At 33.5% G+C, this 13241-nt stretch overlaps 1 protein-coding gene across 9 annotated transcripts in view; it reads left to right on the forward strand.

The window, feature by feature from the left end:
• Positions 1-13241, forward strand: part of LOC111510402 (uncharacterized protein CG43867) — a 746925-nt gene that overhangs the window by 382861 nt on the left and 350823 nt on the right. The gene's annotated exons all lie outside the window — the stretch shown is intronic.

Consider the following 13241-nt stretch of genomic DNA (forward strand, 5'->3'; position numbering starts at 1 on the left):
TTCTTCACAAGGAAACTCAGGCTTTGGTAGGAAATCCGGCCTTGTGGCAAGCCTTATCAAGTTTTCAGCATTAAAGTAATCGACTTCTAAAAGCTGAATTCATATAGTGTAGTTAGAATAAGTGTGAGCTACAAGCCACCGCGGGTTAGTCGAAAAGATTCAATTATTTTGGAGGTTAACTCAAATGTTTGGTTCAAAGTGATTCGAGCTGGAATTCCCGAAAATTACCAGGAACTAGGATATAATCAACTCTAGGGTCAGTCGTCCCATATATATATATATATATATATATATATATATATATATATATATATATATACATACAGTCACCATTGATGTGCGCACCATATGGGAAACTTTTTTTCGAAAAGTTTCAATGAAGTTTAACTTCGGCACTTGTTTGTGCTTCAAATTTAACTTAAAATGATGCGGCCAACTGCGACCCACTGAGGTTCAGTGTTTGTAAAAAATTGCTATAAAAATTTTAACATGACTGGTGTGCGAATTTTCAATCACTTGGCTATTTTCTTAAACGAACCTTTGATTTCGTAAAAGCAGAGGCAACTAAAAAAAATGCAAATGATTTCGATAGAACTATTATTATTATTATTAATTTTAAACAACAATAATATTATAGAAAATACAAATGGGTACAAAAAATTACTTATTGATCTAAATGAGGTTGTCAAACACCTATAGCCTACATTTCAGTACGTCGTCCTCCACGTTCAATACAAATTATGGTCCTTCTACTGACATCTGTAACTGCATTTTTAATAAATCGGGGATTTATATTTGCACAGCACTCGCGAATGGTATTTTCCAGATGTTGTATGTCAGTAAATGGTCTACTTCAGTACACTTTTTGTTTCAGGTAACCCCACAAGAAAAAGTCTAAAGGCGTCAAGTCGGGTGGTCTAGGTGGCCAATAATGTTTCCAGTTATGTCCAATAACTTTGCCTCTGAACATTTGTTGGAGGGACTGTTTTACAGCAACCGTGTGATGTATTGGTGCGCCATAAAGCTGGATACCATATGTCGTATTTAATATTTAAAGGCATATTATCTGAAACTTCACTAACCTCATCATTTAAAAGGTTGAGATAACCGACGGATGATAAATTTTTCCTAAAGATAAATGGCCCAATTATTTGGTCGTTAAGTATCCCACACCATACATTGGTTTTATACGAAAACTTTATATTTTCTTCTCTCTCTCTCCTTGAAACCAAAATGAAAACCCCAAACGGACATCAAAATCTCTTTCTTTCAATGTGTTAATAAATTTTGGCTTGTAAGGCCAAAATTTATTCTTTGATCAAATTTTTCTAACACTTTCTCTCTTGTAATCGGTATTTTTTATAATATCGGTTATACTCGTTTGCCCGTGTTCAATAACTTTTAAACAAATGTTAAGTTGGGCCTCCTCATCATATTTACTTGGAGTGTGCTTTTTATTGAATTGATTTGCTACGGATCCTGTTTCTCTGAATTTCGACATTATCCTGTAGAGAGTATGTTGAACATTTTTTCCTGGATGCCGTTCATTAAAAATGTTAGCTAATTGCCGGTATGGTGTATTCTCACCACATATTAAAATTATTTCTATTCTTTCCTGAAGAGACAACATTATTGCGACAATAACTGTTGAAAATTTGACAAGTGAATCAACAACTTGACGTGATTAAGCATCTTTCCCGCCCTAGTTAGGGTTTATAATCTGTAAATACTGAATATTGAAATTTTAATGTAATTTCAACTCTAGTAATTTTATTAATACTTACTGCAGTTTTTGACTTATGTCTGCTTTTAGGTACTGACGTTTGTTTAAGAAAATAGCCAAGTGCACCAGTCATGTTGAAATTTTTATAGCACATTTTTAATTTCTCTCTAAAAATGTCCGTATAAGTAAAAATGTATCAGAAAAGGTAAACTCCATGATGAGTCTGTTATGTATACATGAATTGATGACAATTAACCGAACTTGTTTTTTAAAATAAAGGGGATATCTGTCAAAAATAACTATTTTTGTACGAAACTATAAAATGAAAATGTACCTAAATTTAAGAGCCAAGGTTAAATTAGTAGAATAAATGATTTTCCTGATAAAGAAGTTGAAAATTTGTATATGTGAAAATTGATAGATGGTAACTAGGGGAACGAGATAGATTTTCAATTTTTTTATCAACAACGGGATTCTTCTTGAGGCAACGAAAGAGACGCCACGCTAAATTTTTCTCTCCGTAAAATTTGAATTATATAGTATATGAATTAAGAATTAAACTGAATAGTACTGAATACTGATTAGTAATAATAAATTCAGTGAAAAAACCTACCTGTCCAGCCAAGTCGAGTAAGAAATCCATGAGTTCCAGCTTCACAGAAATATCACACCACACACACACCAGCGTTGATGAAAAGTAAAGTATTTACTTAAACCATTCATAAACAATATATGCATATATTAATGAAAAGACCTACGAACTGAATGAGAATAAAAAGTACTTGAAATCAAAACCAGAAATTGGACTCTGCCGAATTACAGTGACCTGCAATTCATAAACTGACAATTACCACATTTGTTCGGTGTTTCTATATTGAATAGTTCGTTGTTCGGTGTAGATTTAGGACTTTCTTAGAATTAAGGAATTTTCTTTTTTGGCAATTGATAAATTTATATATTTCTGAATCAAACATATTTTTACTTTTACAATTAAAACTGTTCTATATTTCCTAAGAACAAATGTGTCTTTTTCCATATATATATATATATATATATATATATATATATATATATATATATATATATATATATATATATATATATTGACTTGACTTGGGGGTCACACCAATAGGTGGTTCCACTTATGTTTCGCTTGCGTTTACGCAGCTATTTTTATCAAGTACTTTCTTGCTTTTTTCTCATTTTGTCTTCAATCGAGGACCGCCTGCCCGGTACTGACGATGCCCAATAGGCTGAAACAGCTGTATACCGGTGGCTCTTAAATTGAAATCAATATGGGAATGATCAAAGAGTACTTATTTTTGACTTTCATAGAATTATTTTTCAGCAGCTTGACTGCATATATATATATATATATATATATATATATATATATATATAGAAAGAAGATAGTTCAACATTAAAATCAAATAATAACAAAAAGTATTTTAAACATCACTGAGTCCAACCTCAATGACAATGTAAGTACATTTTCAACTGTACAATATCAATTAGTCTCTTGTTCTATTATTGTAGTTTTCCCTGAGGATGACAGAATACATTGTCGAAATGATTGGAATATATTAGTAAAAGAGTACACTTTCTCAATTGCTGCTTACCCAAATATTTACCCGTTTATATTTATATATATTTTGGCTTTCTACTTCTCCATCTTGATACAAAAAATGTGGGAATCTTCCAAAGAAAAGAATTTCAAAAATTAATTCAAAGATGTAAAGATCACGGAAAAAGTATCTTTCAGACGCGAACTGGAAGAAAAAGCTCCCTCGAATCAGAAATTTTCATATAAACATTGAATTATAAGAAACAAAATTACTTTCGAAACAAATATTTTTATATGAATGCTGAGTTATACAAAAAAAAATACTTTTATCTATACCGTTTGTATTCCAAACAGTCATAATGGAATCGATTCAGATATCATTCGCAGGATTCCTACACAATATAATTATGAAAGAAAAAAAAATCACTTACATGGAACACTGTCATCATCACAAGTAGACACTCGGATGTTATGCCGTAAGACACTTGCCTAATTGGCACTTCAGTACCAAATATGGATAACATTATACGAATAAAAACTCAATTCGTTCATAAAATTACGACTTTCTTTTACGGAATTCGTTGAATCCACCCATGTCATCGATGACAATACGTAGATAACATTCATTCGCCCATTTGATTAAATCCCAGCCAAAGGAATCTTGTTCGAATTGAAAGGGTATATTTTTAGGGGAGATGACTTCTTCATCTTGATACAAAAAAAAATGTGGGAATCTTCCAAAGAAAAGAAGGAAGCAATCAATTTTAAAAATTAACTCTATACAAAGATGTGTAGATCATGTAAAGAAGTAACTTTCAGACATTAACTAGTTGAAAAAGGACTCTCGACACTGCTATTTTTATATAAACATTGATTTACACGAAAGAAAAATACTTTCGAAACAAATAATTTTATATGAAAATAGCTGTTCGAGAGGGATTTTTCTTTTAGTTTGTGCCTGAAAGGTACTTCTTTGCATGATCTACACATTTTTATATAGAATAAATTTTTGAAATTGATTGCTTCCTTCTTTTCTTTTGGAGATTTCCACATTTTTTATATCAAGATGAAGAAGTAAAAAGCCTAAACTTTTTTTTTCCAAAAATGAATCTCTTCTTAAAATACCTCCTTAATTTAGACATATTTCTCCATAGAGAGCCATTATGGCAACTCACAGTTCATACTACAATGGAAGGAAATTTTGCACATTGGTAAAGGTATAATTTTTGTAGGCACTTCTCAAGAGAAAAAAATCTATTCAAAAGATATCTAACAATATTCAAAAACAAAGATGTATTTTTTATTGTTCTCTAAAAGAAAACAATCCTGAACTTGCATTTGAACAAACATCAATATACAGTAAGGTGTTGTTAATATATTACCTTCCATGTGTATTGGAGAGAAATGTAGGACACTGTCAAATTTTCAGAAAATACGTTTCCGATCTCAAATTTCTTAGGTTCCTCCAAGTGAAATTACGAAAAACAGATCTTCAACTTCTGGAAATCCTAAGGTTTCTTCTCAGAAAAGATTAGTGGATATCCTACAATATCAGAGGACAAGCAGTTTGTATCCCAAATACCAGGCTATATACAAGTTGCACATCAAGAATAAAATATTATAAAAATCTTTTGTGTACCAACTTATTTGTTCAACGTTTTATGACGTTTCAGTTTTGATCTTGATGTTTCAAACCAAACACCGAAAATCAAAAACATGATTTTCACTGAAGGTTCACCCACTTTTGATATGCACCTCTCCCAAGGTTAATTACCTTGGGTCAGTCAATACTTTCTACACTCACATTGCATTTTTTACTTGAAATAATGTTTTTGAGTTGATTTTCGATTTTTCATTGCTAGGAACCTTGTACTGGAGGGTTTCAGGTATAATTTAGTTTAATTTAAGTCAGAACAATGAATAGCAACGGCCTTGCGTTGAAGTACACTATTGAAATTGTTGTTATCTTGTCTGAAACTACTTTCATATTGTCATTAATATAACCGTTTCCACTTATATTTCATAACCGATATCAGACATTTCCCTACGGATTGTAAAACCCTCTCTCTGCAAGGGATCCAACAATAAAAATAAAATACTTAATATTTTTGTCTATGAGTTTATAATTTCCATTCGGTTATCTGACCTATTGAGTTGAATGTGACATTTGGGTCTCCAGTCATTCAAATATTCTTTTTGTATAATCCAGGTTATCTCAATATTGCAAAGATAAAATGTCATAAATTCTGTAACCTTTCACAATAATAACAATGAAGTACATGTGAAATTAAAATTAAATTATGGACAATCGATAGAATCATTTTACAATGCATATGTGAATATTTCCAAACAAAATAAAAAACTTATCTTTTTGCATTATATATTTCAAATAATTATGTAATTTATCTTTCTACATGTTGCATTGAGATTTTTCGAATGTATAATGTTGCTGTAGTTGTAGTAATGTCTTTAAAAATATTTTATTGTCATACATTTAAGTCATTTCTAGATGTAACACATACCTTTTTTTATTTCTACCATTCTAGTTGATTTATATATTATTAGGATATCCTATTTAAATAAAGATCTATCTATCTATCTATCTATCACCAGCATCCGTGGTAGACGGTAACCGTAATGAATCCAAAGCAATTTGACAGATGATAAACTACATGAAAAAACATGACAAACGAAATTATAATATTCATAAATAATGCTTATATTGAAACATCGAAAACTGAGGTGGCAAATAAATTCAATGCGAATTTTTGTGCCTAATACTTGTGTTTGCGGTAGTATAGTTGATTAGAAAGGTACATATGGTTTGAGTTGCAGGCGAAGTGCATGGCGTACATCTCGGCATCACCAAGTGAACGACATATTGAAACGAGCTATGTTGTCAGCGGATGTTCCTGCAGTTCTGAAACCCTTAGGTACCAGTCGAGATGATGGTAAACGACCAGATGGTTTGTCTCTCATACCATGGAAATACGGTAAATCTGTGGTATGGGACTTCGCGGCTTCCCATATAGCCGGAAGTTCGAAGTCTGCTGGAACCGCAGCATTGTCTGGCGAAAAATTCAAACGAAAAAAATACCATAATCTTGGTAATTACTATTTGTTCCATCCAGTAATGGTTGAAACTTTCGTTGTTTATGGCCCGGAGTCTCTGTTATTCGTTCAAGAACTCGGAAGGAGAATAAGCCAATCAACGAAAGATCACCGTTCTACCTCTTTTTTGATAGAAAGAATTAGTATTACTATTCAACGTGGTAATGCTGCTTCGGTACTTGAAACTATTCCTCCTTCAAATAATTTTGATGAGATCATGCATTGCCCTAATTTCAGTGCGGAACTGAAATCTCTTCGAAACAAGCCGAGATATGTGGATATTCATCAGTCTCCTTCCTATCAAGGTTAATTCGCAAAGGATAGATCCACCTTCTTCTTTTCCAGTGCGGTCAATAGACTTAGATCGTTCTTGCCTTCCAAATATGAGTTGCAGTCCTCGTGGTTCTGGTTCCCTTTCAGTGGATAAGCTTCATGAAGCAAGAGCCGAATAGATCCCTCTACGAAACCCTTCATCACTTGGAAGGATCGATCGCAGCTTGAGAAATGGTTCTTATGCAGATAATGTGAAACATGTCCTTCCTTACGAATCAGTGGAGAGTTGTCCGGAGAACCTTGAGAAAAAAATTGTAATAGCATTTTACAATCATGTTGTTCATGACGAAAAATTTCAAGAACTAGGTTGTAATGATGAACGAGAACGAGAATGTTTCCTATTTATTCACCAAACTCAAACACCTGTTCATGCAGCTGCAGTTTCGTAAGAATGTATCGTATTTCCCTCCAACCGATTTCCTGGAGTCTTTTAAGTCCACTAAATACTCGTTAGGACAACAAGAGGATTGTTCCGAATTTTTGGGGTTCTTCGTGAGCAAAACAATAGCAGAATCAATACTCCTGACCGCTCTGGATTGAATGATTCCTCACAGTCTTATCTTGTCTTGTGTTTGTAAATCTTTTGCTGGAAAAATCCTCACTTGTTTACTTTGTAGTAAATGTTCAATAGGTAGCAAAAACGAATGTGAATTTCTGGAACTTCAACTAGCGTTTCCTAATAAACAATCCGTGCAAAGCTTATTGTTAAATCATTTGAACTTTTAACAGGTGATGATCAACTGTGTTGCCAAACATGCGTCAAACTAACTGACTGTTATAAGGAAACAAATGTAGTTGAGGCACCAGTGAATCTAATAATAATTTTAAACATGACTCAACCTCTGACAGAAGCACCAAACTCTTACGAAGGTTAGGTTAGATGAATACTTCAATCTAGCAGACCACTATTATAATGTTAATGCAGTTATTGTTCACTGTGGTTCTGGCGTTGAATTTGGTCATTATTACGTCTTGGTCAAAGACGAAACGGATTGGTTTAAGTTTGAAGATAGTCGTGTCACGAAGTGTTTTGGCGATGCATTGAGTTTATTGGAGCCTCTGGAGACACCCTACATTTTGTTTCATGAGAAAGAGGACATTGGCAAATTAAGATCTTCAGATGATGTGGTGCTTCAGGTTTTTACGGGTTTTCCTGCAACTGAAAAAGCAAATGCGCCACTGGAATCAATAAAGTCGCCCCGGAGCGCCAATTAATTTTTGTTGTTATTTTATAATTTTATGATTTGTATTTTGGAAATGTTATCATTACAATCAAAATTAACAATCACCCAAATGATGAAAACAAAACTTTTGTATAGCTCTTTGTTATTTGAAAGACTAACTACATAACTTTTGTAATTATCATTATTCGTTGCACAGCTAATTAAATACGACTACATTCGAAAATGATGACGCCTAATACCAATTCCAGAGCACACGCTGTTGTCAATAAATTTTTATCCCGTTTTACTCTAGGTCGATTACCTTGTGATAGGCAGCATGTAATACTTACTGATTGCTTAAAACTCTGTACTAGAACAATTGAAATTTGAAGGCCAGTTTGAATTTCAGTCACAAAAATTTTCTGCATGCGCAATTTTCTGCCTCATTGCCTCAATTCATGTGTATTTGAATAAAACGATACACATTGTTGGTATTTTTCTAAATACATTTGCAGTCGCTAGAGTCCCTTTATGGTATCGATGTCATAAAAAACTCGTGGGGAGAGGGATGTGTATAATTGAAGATGCCTACTGATATGCAAAGTCTCAATATATATTCTCGAAACAAACATTTTTTTATGAAAAAAATTTTGATATGAGACAATGTTGTCAGAAAGTTCTCACTTATCAACGTAAAAACTGACTTCCTTACAAAATATGTGTCAAATTCTGTACTTGGAATTTGACTCACGTGCCCTCCTTCAGCTTTGTAGTATTGCTGTGCTTATTTACACCTAACTGTATGGAAACATACAATTCATATATTTATTTTGTGAAAATAAGCTATTATCGTTATGTTACCATATCATTTGAACAATCAATCGATTTACCTGTAATGATGAGTGATTTTAGTTATATGAGCAGTCTCGTCGATAGATCATAAACCACCTTGTAGGATCAATGTGTTCCACCTCACTGTACAACATTTAAATTATCATTTATTTTGATGGTCACTTTTTATACTCTATCGGTCTTCTCTCTCTGAAAAAATTAGATTTCATTCAAAACTTGATATATGCTATTGATTGGTTATTTATACAGGCTGATTCGCGGTGGATGGCACATTAGACGTTTCTGGTGAACCAGACAACGGATCACTTTCAAAATTGGACAGAGAGCATATTCGGTCTTCAATTAGAAACTAGTAGCAACTTTGATTTTTCAAATGGAATACCCTGTATATAATTATATAATTACTTTTGGAATCTACAACAATTACCCGACAACTTTCATTAATATTTCTCTACACCCATCTGTTACTGTTTTCGAAATATGAATCAATTTCAATTTTTTTTTCGGAAATCATGGCCTCTGAAAATGCAGATATCTTTGAGTTAAGGAATACTATGGTTTGGAGTTGGGTGATATTTGGATGCTTCCCATATTTCAGCGTAATCTCCGTTACTTCAAATAGAGGGTGTTGAAAAATACAGTTTTTTTTGAAAAAGTGACTGAAAATTGATTCTTTCAAATTCAGAAAGCTGTTAAAATTTGCTTTCTTTCTATGTATATAATGCGTATACCTAACTAGTCAGGTTTCGGACTTACGAGAAATTATTTGTGAAAATGTACCTTCAGAATGGCATTCACATTCGATATTTTGTAAGCTGGCCATGATTACTATTCCACAGTAACGTTGTGACATTCTCCTAATAATATTGACATTTTCTTCATTTAAAAATTTCCAAATACCTCCAAAATGATGGAACAAAACTAATCAAACGAAATTCTTATGACTTTATCATTTTTGGACAGTTTGTGTTGGTGTTGTCTCGGAAATTTGGTTGTTGCATTGTTTTTCATTTTTTTTACATTTGTATCAAATATGTCTGATGGTTTTTAAAATACTAATATTATCAACACGAAAAAACTACCTTTCGGTGAGTAATTTAATTGAGAACTCAATATTTCTTGTGAAATTGAAACGACAATAATCGTATAAGTTTTGTGGAAGGTATATTTATAGAAATTCATTGTTACAGAGCCCTGAAGAAGAATTTAATTAAGTTCGAAACGTCGACAAGAAAACATTTGTTTTTTTATAAAAAATTGATCCTGTTACAAAATCAATTTTTTTCAGAAAAATTATTCGATCACTAAACTAGTTAACCAAAAATTGTCACGTTTCGAGGTCTGGACTTCTTTTCTTTTGCAAAATATAAAAAAACATCTATTTCCAGATCTCCATTAACCATCAAAGGTTCCTTTTGGTTATGTTAGGAAGAAATTATCCATGATGCCAATCATTTTTCAATAGTCTTTCGACCATATTGTGATTAGGTTTCAGTTTTTCCGGCAAATAACATGCACGTTCAGTCGATCATAATCAACTTTAAAAATCTCCGTTTGTATAACCTAACCGGAAGGTAAAGGAAATATCTTCGAACATAAACAGTTTTTATATTTTGCGTGAAAAAACAATGCAATGTTTTTGAATTTCGCTCTTTTATAAAATATTTAGAATAAACATTTTTCAGTTCATTATTTATTCATCTAAAATCCTGTCTTCAATAAAAATCATGACGGCAAATGATTAGCTCTAATAAACCTTCTGTAACTGCTTGAAACGAACGACTTTGAATTTGTATGGAAACTGAAACTTTTTTGATCATGAAGACGAATGATCTGCTCATTAATTCAATAATTATGATATTGAAGGAAAATATATGCAATGAGAATCTGGCTCGAAGGACCAAACGTGTAGTAATTTGTATGAAAGTAAATAGTGAAACAAAGTTGAAAATGCACTAATATGAACTGGAAAGCGAAAGGGTTGAGCGGTTGTGGATTGTATGATGTAAGCGGTGAGCACTAGTAATTTGCAATGGCTATAGTTGCAAACAAACTATAAATATCATAATTTCGAGAAAATATTCATTCAAAACTTGCTCCACTTCAATCCAGTGAATATTCAAAATGTTTATTATTCACTTCCTGACGATTTGTCGTACATTATGAAATGTTCTTGAGGTAATATCGTTGCAATAAATTGTGATTGTGGGCTCTTCTAGAGGATCACGTTTGCCTGACTACCGGTTTATAAAATTCTCAAACCAGAAACATTTTTCAACTAATATTAGGTTTCAGCAAGATGACGTTCCTCTCTATTACGACGAGCTGATTCGAAAGTGCATATATTGCAATTATTCAAAACCGTGGACAGGTAAACATGATCCCTCAGTTTGGGCCACTATTTTTCTAAATCATATATTTATTTTTCGTTCAAAATTTTTATAACAAATTTATGAGAATGCAAAAATGAAAATATGTTGGATAGAAAATTGAAATACCTATCGAACGAGTAATCAGAATCCCCCCTTTCTATTCTTCTTCATTATACCTTATTGGAATTATGTGGTTTCTTGAAACGATTATCCACAGAACCTGTTTCTTCGAATGTTTTTAATTCTCTTCCCACTTCAACTTTCTTACTTTCAAAATCCGAATCAGTTCCACAATGAAATGAAAAACTTGATAAACTTTGCAAAAACAAAGACCAATTTGTGTGGGTGCATTTTCTATTTTGATAACAGACCAATGTGTATATTCTTTGGAAAATATATGATATCGAAATTTTGTATTAATCATAATTGTAAAATTCGAATCGTTTCATTCGAATCGGAGGGATGCGAAAAAATTTAAAAAAAGTTAACTGACAGTAAAGAGACACAGCAACTTTTTTCTGTCATTTTTAGAAACTTCAAACAAAGATTTTCGGGCACATGACAAAAAACTTTACTGCGGAATCAAATGTTCAATGAATCTGTTCATAAAAAATACTTACATATGTTGCAGAGTGTATGTGATGATAATTAGTTGTTAATGTCTTCTGGTGTAAAACGTGTGTGGAAGAATTCGAAAACATTAAAGCAAAAGTTCAATTCACGAATTCAAATTATCAATTTCAAAAATATCGTATCGTTCAAATTTGGGAGTTTGTGGTTGCATTACAAGGAGCTATAAGCGAGCTATACAGACATTACGTTCCAAGTGATTCTTTCCATCGGGACAGTCATGAAATAGCAGCCTACAATTCAATGTTACATATAGCATTCTCGATACCTTTGTCTGCTTACAATCTAGATAGAGATAGGACATAATGGTTTCAACGCAGACAATCCAGAAGGCTTTGTTGAATCTTCCTCGTGGGTTTGAAGACTGTTTCGATGTCGTGCTTATCCAATAGTTTTTTTACGTTCCTTAACGCTGGAGCCGACGGGTATTCTAGTCAGCTTCGATGTGGTGTCCTTGTTCACCAATGTCCCACTGGAAGATTCTGAGGGGGTTAGCCCACGTGTTCCCGAATGACGTCGTCGAATTCTTTAGAGTTTTAGAGCATGTCTCACAGCAAGTTACTTTCAATGGTGATAGCAAATTATTTCATGGAACGGTTTGAAGGAAAAGCGATAGACACTTTTGAATTGAAGCCGACCTTGTGGCTAAGTTACAGATAGATACGGATAGATACTTGCACGCACTATCGAACCACCATCCTAGCCAAAGAGAGGAGTCATCTCCACTCTAACGGAACGGGCTCGGAGAATATGTGAACCAGAACATCGGGAGAGGTCTGGAGAGGGAACTGAAATACCTTGAAGTGGCCATGAGATCGAATGGATACAGTGCCTCCCAGATCAGGAAAGCACCACGGTTCAAAAAGCGAAAAAGGATCAGATGGTTGCACGCACATATCTACCGTTTATCCCTAGGGTCACGGACAGAATTGGAAAACTATTGGATAAACACGACATCGAAACAGTCTTCGAATCCAGGAGGAAGATTCAACAAAGCCTCAGCTCGGGGAAAGACAAAAGAGACCCATTATCAGCAGCAGGGGTCTATCGCATACCGTGCACTTGTGGGAAGGTATATATAGGAACCACCAAACGATTCATGGGAACAAGACTGAAAGGACTGAGCATAAAAGGAACTGCAGACTAGGCCAAACGAACAAGACAGATGTGGCAGAACACGCACTTAGTGAAGGAGACCACATAATTTTATATGAAAACACAGAACTAATTGCCCCCAACCAGAGATACCATAGCCGACTGGTACGGGAGGCAATAGAGATCCACAAACACACGGAGAATTCCAACAAAAAAGAAGAAGCGGTGAACCTCAATCGAATATGGAACCCCATTTTAAGGAATTCGAGAATAACGAACAGAATGACAACAGGCAGCAAGATTATTAATGTTCCAGATTCAAGTACAGGTACAAATACAGGTACCAATACAACTGATTACCTGACAAATACGCTTTACAAAGCCTAAAAGTTAGTCAT

This window comes from Leptinotarsa decemlineata, unplaced genomic scaffold (genome assembly GCF_025532065.1).
Source record: "Leptinotarsa decemlineata unplaced genomic scaffold, Ldec_3_MD MMD2_P_RNA_scaffold_6, whole genome shotgun sequence".
NCBI classification, from domain to species: domain Eukaryota; kingdom Metazoa; phylum Arthropoda; class Insecta; order Coleoptera; family Chrysomelidae; genus Leptinotarsa; species Leptinotarsa decemlineata.